The sequence below is a fragment of the Dermacentor andersoni genome, chromosome 8 (assembly GCF_023375885.2).
Source record: "Dermacentor andersoni chromosome 8, qqDerAnde1_hic_scaffold, whole genome shotgun sequence".
NCBI classification, from domain to species: Eukaryota; Metazoa; Arthropoda; class Arachnida; order Ixodida; family Ixodidae; genus Dermacentor; species Dermacentor andersoni.
Window position 1 is genome coordinate 65016225 of NC_092821.1, and position 12690 is coordinate 65028914.

Here is a 12690-nt window from a genome sequence, read left to right on the forward strand (position 1 = left end):
CATGAGTATTGTTCTTACCTGTATATTTAAATCGTCCATGAATAGCAGGTGAGGGACCGCTACATATATCCATTATCCATATGGCGCTGGAGCCGTCAGACCGCGGTGGATTCTCTCTCGTAAACTCTCGTAAACTCGGCACAGTGCACAATGTCTGCAGACACCACCGGCGTTGTACGCCATGAAGGTCTGTAGAAGTGAGCGTGGCGATACTATGGCGATACACACCAACTCTGACAATTAGACCGGAAGCTCTGCGCTGCAATGAACGAACGTCGCTCGTGGCAGTCCGCCGGAAAATCCACACGAAAAATGGCCGGGTGCAGCCTTCAAAACACCACGGTCTCCTTCAGCCCCCCCCCCCCCCCCCCCCCCCAAGAGAAGTTTCGCATTCACCGCAGGGCAGTGAGAAGACACACAGCGTTGTCTTCCCTCGCCCACGCTCCGCGCAGATCCCGTGATATAAAACGGATCCGCTATTCGGATTTTTTATATGGGTGATGGAAAGTTCCCACGCGAGCGCTCTGCGGGATGTTAAGCGTGTAATTTGCGTTTCTCACGCGTACGCGGCTCGCTCACGCTCGCACAAGACAGAACCATGGCAGGCAGTCTTGTCCTCATGCTTACACAAAGGAATGTCACGCTTATTTTCGGTCACGGGTGCCTGAAACGTCAACCGCGCCTCACTTACATGCGCGTCACGCTAAAACTCACAGTTTAGCGTGAGATTAAGCGTGGATTTTTTTTTTTAGTGTATACTGAGGTATTTGTGTTCTTTTACTCGAGGTATTTCCTGGCCCTGTATTGATACTGTCTGTTCACTGTTTTCATTGAGTACTGTTTACCATAAAAGCTGATTTCCTAACACTAAATTTCAAATGTTAAATTCTCACCTTCATGTGCACATATATTCTCCAGGCGTTGCATAACACTCCGCTTGTTAGCTAGCAACACAATGTCGTCCGCATAAAACGAACCTGGAGTCGCTCTACTATTTTAACCGCCTGTTTGTATGAGAGATAAAACCCAAGATTGCTTCCCTCTAGCGTCCTTTTCATACTTACCATGTACATCACAAACAGCAGTCCCTAGTTGATATCAACTTGCTTCTCGCTCCTCATCCCTCCCCATTCAACGCAAACTGTATTTTCTAGGTAGGTCTCTGTCAAAAGCTATATAAAGTCGTTGCCTATGCCTTCCAGAATATCCCACAAAATTTTGTGGCCTACGTTGTCATACGCTCCGGTAATATCTAAAAAAGCCACATAAAACAGTCTCCTCTCTTTGGATATTTCAATACACTGAATAAGAACAAATAAGTTATCATCCAGACGCCTATCCTGAACCCGTTCTGAAGTTCTCCCATACCATTCTCTGCCCATGTTTGCACTTGTAATTTAATTACCTGTATTGCTAACATGTATATTGCCGATACAATGGTCAACGGTCTATATGGGTGAATTCAATTCTTTTCTCCGTTATCTTTATACATTAAATTCATTCTACTTTGTCTCCGGCTGTCTGGTATTCGCCTATCTTGTAAGCCTTTTTCTACTGCTTCCCACAGAGCTTCCTTACTTTTTGATCCTAGTTCGCTAATCAGCCTAACGGGAACCTCGCCTAACCCTATGGCTGTGCGCTTTAGAATTTTCTCTGGTTCTCGTTAACGCTCTTCTTCTTTAAAACTACTTCATCATTCCCTTGGAATGATTCGGTCGTTATTTTTCGGATGTAATTTAATGTCGCATCCCCTTCCATTTTTTTATCTTAGTCTAGGACATGCTGTTGTGTTCCAGACTTTCTTCTTAATAAGTTTGTGTGTTTTCAAAATATTCTAGGCGCGGCCTTCTTTTTCTCACGTATTTCCGACAACCAACGTTCACTTTCACCTTTGAACTTTGCTTGAACCAGTATTATAACAATATATTTTTTTTTCTTCCAGTATACTTCTAATTTTCTGTCTACTTCAACCTGTGGCAACTGCACTTTCTATGCCTGCTTATGTTCTCGTAAAGTATAAACCCCATGCAAGCGATCTTGCACGCGACAGCGACAAGCGACGCGATGGAGATGGCTGTCGCGTTCGCTCGTCGCCTACAAGTTGCACCCCATGCGAGCGATGACTTCAAGCGACGTCTCCCCAGTGTTGCCGGTATGAGGGCAGCAATATAGGCGCCGAAACTAGCGTGACGCGTGCTTTATTAACTTAAGTTGATGTATTTTACTGTAAAAAGCAGCATAAAATGTTTCTGGAAGTCTTGCAGTAGGTTCTTATCCTTGCACGTATAAAAATTCAATTGTTTGCTCGTTCCGTGCGACAATCGGAAGTGCTGGAGTTATGTACGTCCAGTTCCGGCTTTGCGCTATTGGCTAGTCGCTCATAGCACTTCTGGGCGACGAGCGACGAATTCTAGATTTGCAAAACCGAGCGATCGCGCGACAAGACCGAGCGATCTGTTCAAGCGACGGCCCGATCCGTCGCGCGAACCCGTCGCTCGTCGCTGTCGCGCACAAAATCGCGCTAATGGGGTTTAGCCTTAATGCTTTCTGTCGTTCATCGATCGCTTCGGGTATCACGCTGTTCCACCAGCTTTTTTTACTTCCTTTTTGTTTTCCAACAAACGTGTTGCTTCTCCTTCCTAATTTCTCTCGTCATTACATTTAGAAGCTCATTGTATTCCCACTTTTTGCTTGGCCATTTGCCGTGTTCTTTCTCGACTCCCGCGGCTATATTTGTTATTTGTTAAGCGTTCAAATTTGGACTGGCCATTCTTCGCTCCGTGCTCTCCTTCACAACTACATATCCCATTTTCAAAATGGTGCGTTTATGGCCAGTCCTTGTGTTACTACAGTCTTACTCGCCAATGGCTCAACTTATCTCAACTGATCTGAACTTATCATAAATATCTTCCGTCATCAGACAGTAACCAATAGTCGATTGCCTATTTCCAACTGCCCATCTGATCTGACCATCAGATTTACGGCCCGTAATTACGATAACGAGGTTACGTTGCTCACAAAGGTCCAGCAATAACTTCCTGTTGTTGTCGGTATAAACGTCTAGATCCTGTATGTGGGCATTCATGTCGCCTAACAGGGTAATTTCGGCATTATTTCCGAAAACGCCTAATATCAGCACTTAGGCATTCCGCTAAGCCTTGGTTCTTCTCTCTGCAATGTTTTCTCGTTCATATATACGTTAAGCCCTGCCAAGTTTTATTTCCACTCATTGTGCCTGAAAACCAAAGAATGCCCTTGACACTTTGAATATGCTTTTTCCCATTTGAACACTCCGGCCCCCCTCCCTTTCCTTTCGATTTACTTCTGTTGCAACCTTCCCAAACATAATTCTCAATGACTGGTGCATTTTTTAAGTCTCTAAGGTGCGTTTTTTATAACCGCATACACCCCTATTTGTTCTCTATTTAACTGCTCCTCAATTTAAAAGCGCTTTTCCTTTCTTCTGGCGCCCTCCATGTTTATGCAGCCTATTGCATGGCGAGCTCGCTTTTTTTTCCCGCCTTTCTCTGTGGTACTAATCTGAGGTACCGCCACCTACCGGCCGTGGCCACTCAGACAGACCTCAAATGGCAGCTAGAAAAGGGCTTTGTCTTTCAGTTTCCGCGTAACAGAATTATGTTTTCCCGCATACTCGATTTGCAATCCGAAGTTATCATGTCTAAAGCTTGTGCTTAAGTTGTATTTTACGCATTTTCTGACAATTTACCCTCAAAGATTCATTTAGTTCCATAAGGCTCTTGCGCTTGGCGGGGGCCATGTATGCTGCACTTCCGTATACATGCGTGCCCGCGTTACGTACGTCGCTTGTGGTGTTAGTGGTGGTTGGTTTCTGAGTAACGTCGTCTAACGTCGGCAATCGTTTCGTTGTATATCCACTTTCACAGGGTGCAATGGAGGAGGGCTTTTTTTTTTGCTAAGAATACTGCAGGGAACCTGCTGAGAAATATGCGCACAAAGCCACAAACGTGCGAAACCCGCGCACAGCGTAGGCAGAATGTAGCTGTGATACCTTATGTTCACACACTATCCCACAATTTGGAAAAGGTGGCTCAGCGTTACGAGTGTTCGCTGCTCCCCATAAGCTGTAAAAGCTTTGTAGAATGACCGACCCGGAAGCAAGCCAGTAACGTGACTGCGGCATAAAGCACAGGCCGCCTTTTATTGAATACGCATAAGGGGTAGTCTATGAAATTCTTTTAAGGTGCGGAATAGTGTACATTGGCCATACTGGGAGATGTGTTAATGATAGGTTAAGGAAGAACGCAAACAATGTAAAAAAATCCGCGTGAAGGAAAAGATTTCGAAGGTTTTCTGGCAAGTCATTGCCTGACTTGCAGGGACTGTTCGCCCGACCTTGTAAACACTTTCGTTATTAAGAAGAGTAAAACTCGTGTTATACGGGAAATCGCAGAATCTGAACCGATTTCTAGAAGTGAACTTGAACTTTATTTCCATCATCGATGGAGGAGAGGAAAAAAAAGCTGTGTAAGCATGGGGATGTGTCAACATGGCATCCATCACGCTGTCAGACAAATAGTTGGCATATTTACGAATGCGCAGATGATTACACCGGGCTCGGGCAGCATGTATATATTCGTGATTCATTCACAATAAATGTTTTTGGAAGTTCAGCACCCATCCTTGTCCTCTCGTCTCCATCCGTGTCTTCTTGCGCTACCGCCTTTTCAAATTCTTAGGATATATCACGCACTTTCCACTGTGTTTTGCGGGGCAAGGAGTAGTATACGCGCGCCGGCGCGTTTCGGCGGCAGGAAGCCCGCTCCTCTCCCCAGCCCCGCTGTAACATGATCGCCGCCTGCACGGCATGAATGGTCCCCGCCTGCTCTCGCGCGACGTGTTGGTGGGGGGAGTGAGGGGGCTGTGTTCGTCTTTACATTCGGGGTCGCGGAAACCAGGCGGTTCGCTTGCCGCCGAACTCACAACTTTCTTTACCAGTGATCCAAGAAGAAGCTGAAAAAGAAAGAAAAAATAGGCCAGAACAAGTTTCGTCCCCTCAGGCTCCGGAGAAAAGCATTCCGTCCGCAAGCAGCAGTGCGAGTTCGAAAAGAAAGGAGACTTCACAGTCTCGAGCAGCGCCGCGCCGTCCGTCACGAATCACCCGAAGAAGATGGCACATGCTCAGTCTGAAGGATTAGACTGAATTGCGCGCAGCCAGTGGCACATAGCGAATGATAAATCATGAATCTGAACATAAAGCACTATTCCATTAAGAGGTCGGTGTGCTGTAGATATACATATGAGCCGAAATCATACGTGTTAGATTTTTTATGAAGGAACATATCTTTTGTTGCACCGAAGAGAAACGCGCTTACTGCGAGGATACAGTTGTCTGTTATGTATGAGTGCCTAACAGAGCGCTTGCCAGCCCAACTGGAAAACCGGAAAGCGGCGTGCCGAGTGTCAAATCGGCAGCCCGCACCATGAGGGAAAACCTTGCATTGCTATTTGAAAATCGCCCACGCGGAAACTATGCGAGAAAACCTGGGCGAGCGCGAAGTGCTGCTGCAGAAGCGTGCAACAGAGAAAGTCTTGCTGGGACGCACTCGTAAAAAGGGATCCTCGAGCCTTTGGCAAACCATTTCTTGAAAGAAGAAACAAAAATTTAGAGAATGGGTAGTGGGACTCGGTGCCGTAGCAGATGAATTGCGCCGTCGTTGCAGCCAAATCATTTCTACTAAAAGGAAGAAAAGATTGGCTGAGAAGATTTCGAGATTGTGTTGCTGTAGGTGCAACATCGAAGTTATACTATTGATGCATTTACGTTTCACAGTCCTGTAACAAAGCAGGAACAGAAAACCCCTGGCGCTCCCCAGTCATCTCCTGCAAAATGAAGACATCAGCACTTTTATCAGGGGAAGTTAATTCTTAGTATGTCGCATAACGTTTGCTTGGGCTATTTGGCTCATGGGAAACATCATGGCGTGAAAGACGAGGACACAGGGCTCATTCTGTTTCTAGTCCTCTTTTTTTCTTGCGCCACTGTTTTTTTGTTTCCAGCGGTTTCCACATAATATGCATTTTCCTAACCGTAGTTCTATTCTTGGTTCAATACAATTCGCGTTCGCCTTTTGGCAAATGCTCAGCGTGCGTTCAGTGTTAACACCTCGTCGCGCATGTTATTCCGAAATTTTAAATTGTGAATTCATATCTGACCAATTCATTTTGAGTAAACAATATATCTGCACCAGCTGTAGTAAATAGATGTTTAACTAGTTTTCTGACACTTTCCTTACGTCAAATATCCAAAAGAGGAGGATACGAATAGTCTTGCCGTGATAAATGAAATATAAAAAATTCACTGTGGAGCAAGGCCTGCATTAGTTTTTCTGTTTGGGAATGAAAGCATCACCGCTCGGTACTGCCTGCTGAGCGGAATTCAAGGACTCCTAGCTCCACAGTCTGTAATAATTCGCATAAGTTAACTTCAGGCTGAGCATACGTATGTTCTGGTGCACTTGTCGTTCACACGAGTGAAAGCGCTATTAGTTGATGCATAAAGGAGCTTGAGGGAGGCAAAGAAAGATGCCAAGCATCGTAAAACGCGTCTCTTTTTAGTGGTGGCTGAATGCAGTGGGTGGGGAAGGCGCCTCTGTGTTGCAGCTCTTGGCGCGGAGGCGGAGAGTCCGGGCGGAAGAGGGGGGTGACGTTTCTGGAGAGGAGACGCTTGTGGGAGGGAGTAGGAGGAAAACTAGCAGTGCAGCGAACGTGGCAGCGCGCCGAGGGCAGCGCTAACAGAGCGATGCGATGTCTGGTCGCACTAACCGCTTCAGCGCTCCGCCCCAGAGATTCGTCGGCGCTCTATGATGGCATCTCGGAGGCCATGTTTAGGGCGGTAGGTACAAGTTTAATTTAGTGACGTTTGCTTTGTTAAACCCCAAATATTTCTAGAAGTTTAGTGTTTAAATTACAGTAAAAAAGAATTAGCGAAAATTCATAATATATACCACAGCCCACGTGAAATTCCGCATGTTTACAGAATTAATCCTTGCAAGCATCCCGAGAATTTCCCTTAAAGAAGCATGGCAGGTTAATTCACATATTTACGCGTACGACGAGTTTCATATTGCTTCAGAAAACGGTCCCACACACATATATCGCTGTTTCTGAACGCATTGCGCTATAATGCAGCTGTGTATATATGTAATAGTCACGAAAAGTATAAATTCTGTAAGCATAACAATGTATTACCTTCACCTATAACAAATTTCCCTAGTGAGAATTTTATAAGTATAGACCGACAGACAGGAATTGATATAAAAATTAAATTATGCTACTCATCGGCCTCGGGCGTTGGTCCGACGCGTTGCCATCGTACCGAGCCGGCGACCAACTGGCGGGTCGGGAGTCAGTCTGACAGAGAGGTTGGCAAGACGCCCTCTGCCGACTGCCCGCCGGTAAAGGCGGCGGCCGTTGTCATACCGACCTCTCGCCAACCTTCGCTGGCCAATATAGTCGTTTGACGATCATTTCCCGACGATCGGCCAAGCAGCGGCAGTTGGCCAAGGTTGCTTGGGAGGCTCCCTTGATATCCAAAAAAGCCAGCCATAGGGGTCTGTGTTCCTTTTCAGTGATTTCAATGCACTGTGTTAGTGAGAACAGATTGTCTTCTAGCCTCCTATGCTTCCGGAACCCATTTTGTAGCTCTCCAAGCACCCCCTCGTTCTCTACCCATGCCTGCAGTCTGTCGTTTATATTCTGCATAACCACCCTGTAAATCACTGACGTCACAGTTATAGGCCGGTAGTTAATTATGTCATCTTTGTCCCCCTGTCCCTTATATATCATTCTCATCCTACTTGTACATTCGTCAGGTACTTTACCCCTTTACCATCCATCAGCATCCATCCACCCATCCATCCTTTACCATCCACTTACCATCTAATGCACATCGATCGCAGCGCCACCACAGTAGTTTTCGTCGTCGCGCGCTCGACCGGTAAGCATGCGCCGCCCCATCCGTTCGCCCCACTCAACCGTTTTCTTGTGCACTATAGGGCAGTTGGGGCAGTTGGCGGCAGCAGGAGAGGAAAAGAGTGTACCAAGTGCACCAGTTGGTTCTTTAATCTCTGAGTGCAGTGCCGAAGTGGTGATCACGCACTAAGGAGAGCGACTTTGGTCACAGTGCCATAGAATAAAGACCTGCTTTCGAAGGATACGTCAGACCATCAGACCATCGTCGGGCACCCCGGGGTCTATTCCCTTATCAGGCCCAAAATCCCCCTTGCCCAAGTGCCGCTGTTACCGCAACGCATCTGGAATAAAAGGTGAGAGTACTTCTCAGAGTTTCGCACGATTACCTGTTCGTTTGCCGACACCTAATTGTAGGAACAACCATAGAGCAATACATCTGTCAAGCGGTCAAGGAGAGCGCCACTCGGTAAGTGCACTTTAAGAAAACCAGTGGAGTGACGGTGTCACTCGCAAAAGAGTGCACCAAGTGCACTGCCGAAGTGGTGTTCACGCACTAAGGATAGCGTCACTCGGTAAGTGCACTCCAAGAAATCTTATAGCGTCCTCGATCACCCGCACCGGTGCGCACCGGGGCGCCTTGGTGCGCACTTTCATCCTCGATCAACCGCACTGGTGCGCACCGACCATCCTCGATCACCGGAAGCGCACCCTGTTGGGGCGGTTTTCCGTTGCCCCGTCTCGCACCGAGAAAATCGGAGGTGCGCCGGGGTGCAATCCCAGCAAGCACTGCGGGACGTGCGACGCGCGCGCGCACTGCCGACTGCAGAACCGCGGACGCTCTGGCCCGATAGCTGCGCAAGCTGCGGTTGCAACGAAGTTGACGGAGTTAGCTAGTGGAGATGTCGGCAATGAGAAAGGAAGCGCTCCTAGTTGCTGCAATAGATGAGCTTTTTTCAAGTTCGTCTGACAGCGAAGACGACATGCTGATCGACCTCGCGTCCAAAAACAATGTGGTGAAGAGCGGCCCAAAGTGGACAGGTTCGTTGAACGGGTCGTCAGGAACGGGTCGTATGGATTAATTATAAAATCCATTGGTGTTTGCTTGCAACCAGGTATGTCGGAGCACGCAGTTTGACAAGGTTCGAGCGCTTGCCGCAGATGCTCAGCACCTGCAAACAATAAAATGTGCGCGCGCGCGTGTTCGCGCACGTTTTTCGCGCCAGGGGCAATGTAGCGCTGCAGGCAAGCACCCTGCACGGGGTGCAGTTTTGTCCTCGATGTTGACCCTCCGCAGTGCGCCACCACGGCGGTGCAAATCGCACCATTCTAGTTTCGGGGCAATTCCGGGGCAAGGTGATCGAGGACGCTATTAAACGTCGCGAGTGGAGTGACGTTATCACCATCGTGTCTATCGCAAAAGAGTGCACCAAGTGCACTGCCGAAATGATGATCACACGAACTACTGGTGCTGCAATCGCGTCTTTCGTTACTTATGCCCGCTTCTGGTTTCACTTCTGCTTTCTCGTGTGTATACGTTTGGGTGGTGCTGCTTTGTCTCTCGCTACTGTGGTCATGCTGTTGGTGTCGTGTGATGTGCGGCGTTTTTTTTTTCTTTTCCGGGGAGAAGTTTAGCGCACAAGCGCGTCGGTGTCTCACGAAAGGAAGAAGTTTTCACGGCTGCTTCAGCGGCCAGATGCAACGTGATGCTGGTGCTCAATATGTTTTTTCGCACCGTGACGACGGCGGAGAGTTATATTCACCCTTTCACGGTGATCCCGTGGGCGCTGCCATGTTTGATCACGTGGTGATGCGTCCATTGCTTGCCTCAGCTGCCTTCGTGTTGACAATGGATGCGTATGACGCCGGTGCGGCTTAACAAACCACTGTTTCGGGAGATGGCGTAGGCGGCTACTGGGTGAGCGACGCGGAGCTTTGACCACAGCTTCAGAGAACGTGAAAAAGAGTTTTCGATGCTGATTAAGCTGTCCAAACGGCGCGAGCAGCATATATGGTGCTTTTTCTAAAAGTGGGGCGAAATATGTATTCCATTCCATCCAAACTTTCCACTCATGAATTGAATCAGGGTTAATGTGTTTCGGTCATCATACTTGAAAAATATTTTGAAGCAGTGGCTTGTCACATTTCTGATTCAGCAAAGTCTGTCAGTGTGGTCACTATCTGATTATTTTCTGCCTCATTGCTCGTTGGTGTGCTCAGTTGCGATATATTTGTTATTGCTGTGCACACAGCTTGAAACATAGCCGTTTTGTACATTTAAATACCTTGTAGCAAAGATATCGCTAGTCACTCTTGTGGACTGTCGCAAAACATTCAGCTTCGACCATTTGTGCACCATCTGCGTAGTATCATTTATTGTGTGTATATAGTTCACATATATAGTGAAGTGTGCACCCATTCACTTATTGACATGTTGGCGATAGAGTGGGCGTAAGATCCCATGCCGTTTGGGATAGATGTGTTTAGATACTGCAAGTGAAACTTGCTATGACAGGAAGCGGCACTACCTCCTTTCTAATTTTTTAACAAGCGGTACTCTTGCCGACATTCCAGAACTGAAGACCTTTCTTTGAAGGTTAGAGATACAGCACTGGTGGTTGAGCAAATATCTATATCCTCGAGGAAAGCCATACATTTAAAAGTGCCGGTAACATGTACCGACAGTTGCAGCAGTGGTCCATGAAATTGGCCACACAGATTCATTCCATTCCAATATGCCCGCCACAATTTTTGCAGCCGACTATTGCACACGTCTTCAATCCAACACGATTGGAGCACAGTGCATTAGTAAAAACTCAGTTGCATTTCCGACAGCTGATTGCACAGAAGCAAGGTAAAAGCAGTAATGGCTTCGTATGCGTGCGCTGTCGCTGAGGCCACGTGCGGCATGCCACCGACAGTGCCATCACGTTTCTTTAATTAAGCCGCACATACGAAATTGGCCTTCAGTAACAAAAGTGCGACAAACTGATAACATGTTCTGTCGACCGAGAAATTATACACATAGGGTACTCATTCTTACCTGCTGCCTGGTAGCAAACCTCCCCTCTGCGATAGGTGTGGTGAGAGGCTGGTCATTCTCCTTGTCTTAGTGGAGTGATGGGAAGCAGAAGCTGAAGAAAAAAGCACTTTCCTATAGCATACTGATGCCACATTCCCCTTCATCTGGTAATGATTCTTGGTGCTGAAACAATCTTTGATCATAAATATGTTTTAAATTTTTTTTACAAGATGTCAATTTATTGCACGTTATAAGCCCACGATATTCATAGCACATCCTCGCACGAGTGGCTGATGCTGTAATAGCAACGTGTATGGCAGATGCCTCCGGGCCACTGTGTTAAAAAATAAGCTTAAGGGGCTATTTGAGGCAGTGATGCTAATTGTAGCGACATATTTTAGTATATCACGTCTTCATGGTACATTGTTTTTCACACCATACATCATGTATCATTGTTTAGTTTTATTAAGAATATACGCACTTTCCAAAGAATATTTTTTAGGCCTCTATACTGCAGTGTTTCACCCACTTCTCAATGATCATTATTCAGCAACAGCAGTTTCTTATTATAGCCTTTGGTGCCAATAAACCCCAGTCATCATGATCATTGTTTCTCTAGAACGAAGTGCTATGCAAAAAGGGTCAATATATGGAAACACATGCTGTGCTGAAAGAATGTCTCACGGACAAAGCCGATGTGTGTGAACGACATGTTGAGTACGAGAATCTATATTTTCATTCTTGAGAACAAATCTATATTGATTCCTCGTGGAAAAAATGGGCGCTGGTTCATGGTGCAATGGATGTGGTAATTATTCTCGGTCTTCACAAACACAACTTGAAGCCAAGAAATGTGATGCAAAAGTTAAGCTGACCAAGAAACAGAGCTCGAGTGTTGGCAGGCACTCCGGCGGAAGCTTGTAGGGATGCGCTTTATGCAGGTTTTAAAGCAATTGTGCTTCGAATATTGTGGTGCTTGCCTACGAAATATGCGCTACTGACTCTCATAATCAAGCTCGCGACCGTGATTTTGCCTTCTGTACTCTGAAAGCTTGAACTTATTGAAGACGACACCACATAGCAGCGATATGGGGATCGTATGAAGAGTATTGCACCTATTTAGCTGCATGAAAAGCAACAACAAAACCCACAAAATGCTATTTCGAGCGGCTATACCACCCTCAAAACCATAACTGAAATTGTCCTTAGAGAAGCAGATCGCTTGAAAACTAAGCACGGCCAAGTGTGCATAACATATCAAGCCAAAGTAAGACAGTGACATATAATATCGTATGTGCACTACAAACAGTGTGGTGCACAGTATTTACAAAAGCTTGTGAATGTCATCTCTGGCTGCAGAGGCAACTTTGTTCGACCAAGCCTCCGTACACAACCCTCAAGCAAATATAGAAACATGTATGGGTAATATGAAGGAAACTGCCTGCGGCTTCAAATGTACATGATTCTCGACCCCCGCAAGCCTCTTTACGAAGATGTGAGGTCATTGAAAACCATCCTCTGATATTCACCATTATTGAATGCATACAGAATTAAACATGAATTCGTCACACACTTTAGTAAATCTAGTTTCATGTGATTTATTTTGGAAAACCCTAGTCAGACTGGAGAAACCATCTGTGAACGTCTGCATTTGGATGTGATGATTGCTAACTGTTGGCATGTATAATACAGTTTTATATGATCAAGCACATGCACTT

At 46.4% G+C, this 12690-nt stretch overlaps 1 protein-coding gene across 2 annotated transcripts in view; it reads left to right on the top strand.

Annotated features, from left to right (window-relative positions):
* The first annotated feature begins 8019 nt into the window (after positions 1 to 8019).
* Positions 8020 to 12690, top strand: part of LOC126538765 (uncharacterized) — a 76558-nt gene continuing 71887 nt past the window's right edge. Inside the window, exon 1 of one of the 2 annotated variants that reach the window (XM_072289713.1) lies at positions 8020 to 8306. The gene's annotated coding sequence lies outside the window, so the exon portion shown is untranslated. Of the gene's footprint in view, positions 8307 to 9345; positions 9869 to 12690 lie in introns of those variants that run through there. The other variant, XM_072289714.1, reaches the window with a different exon arrangement.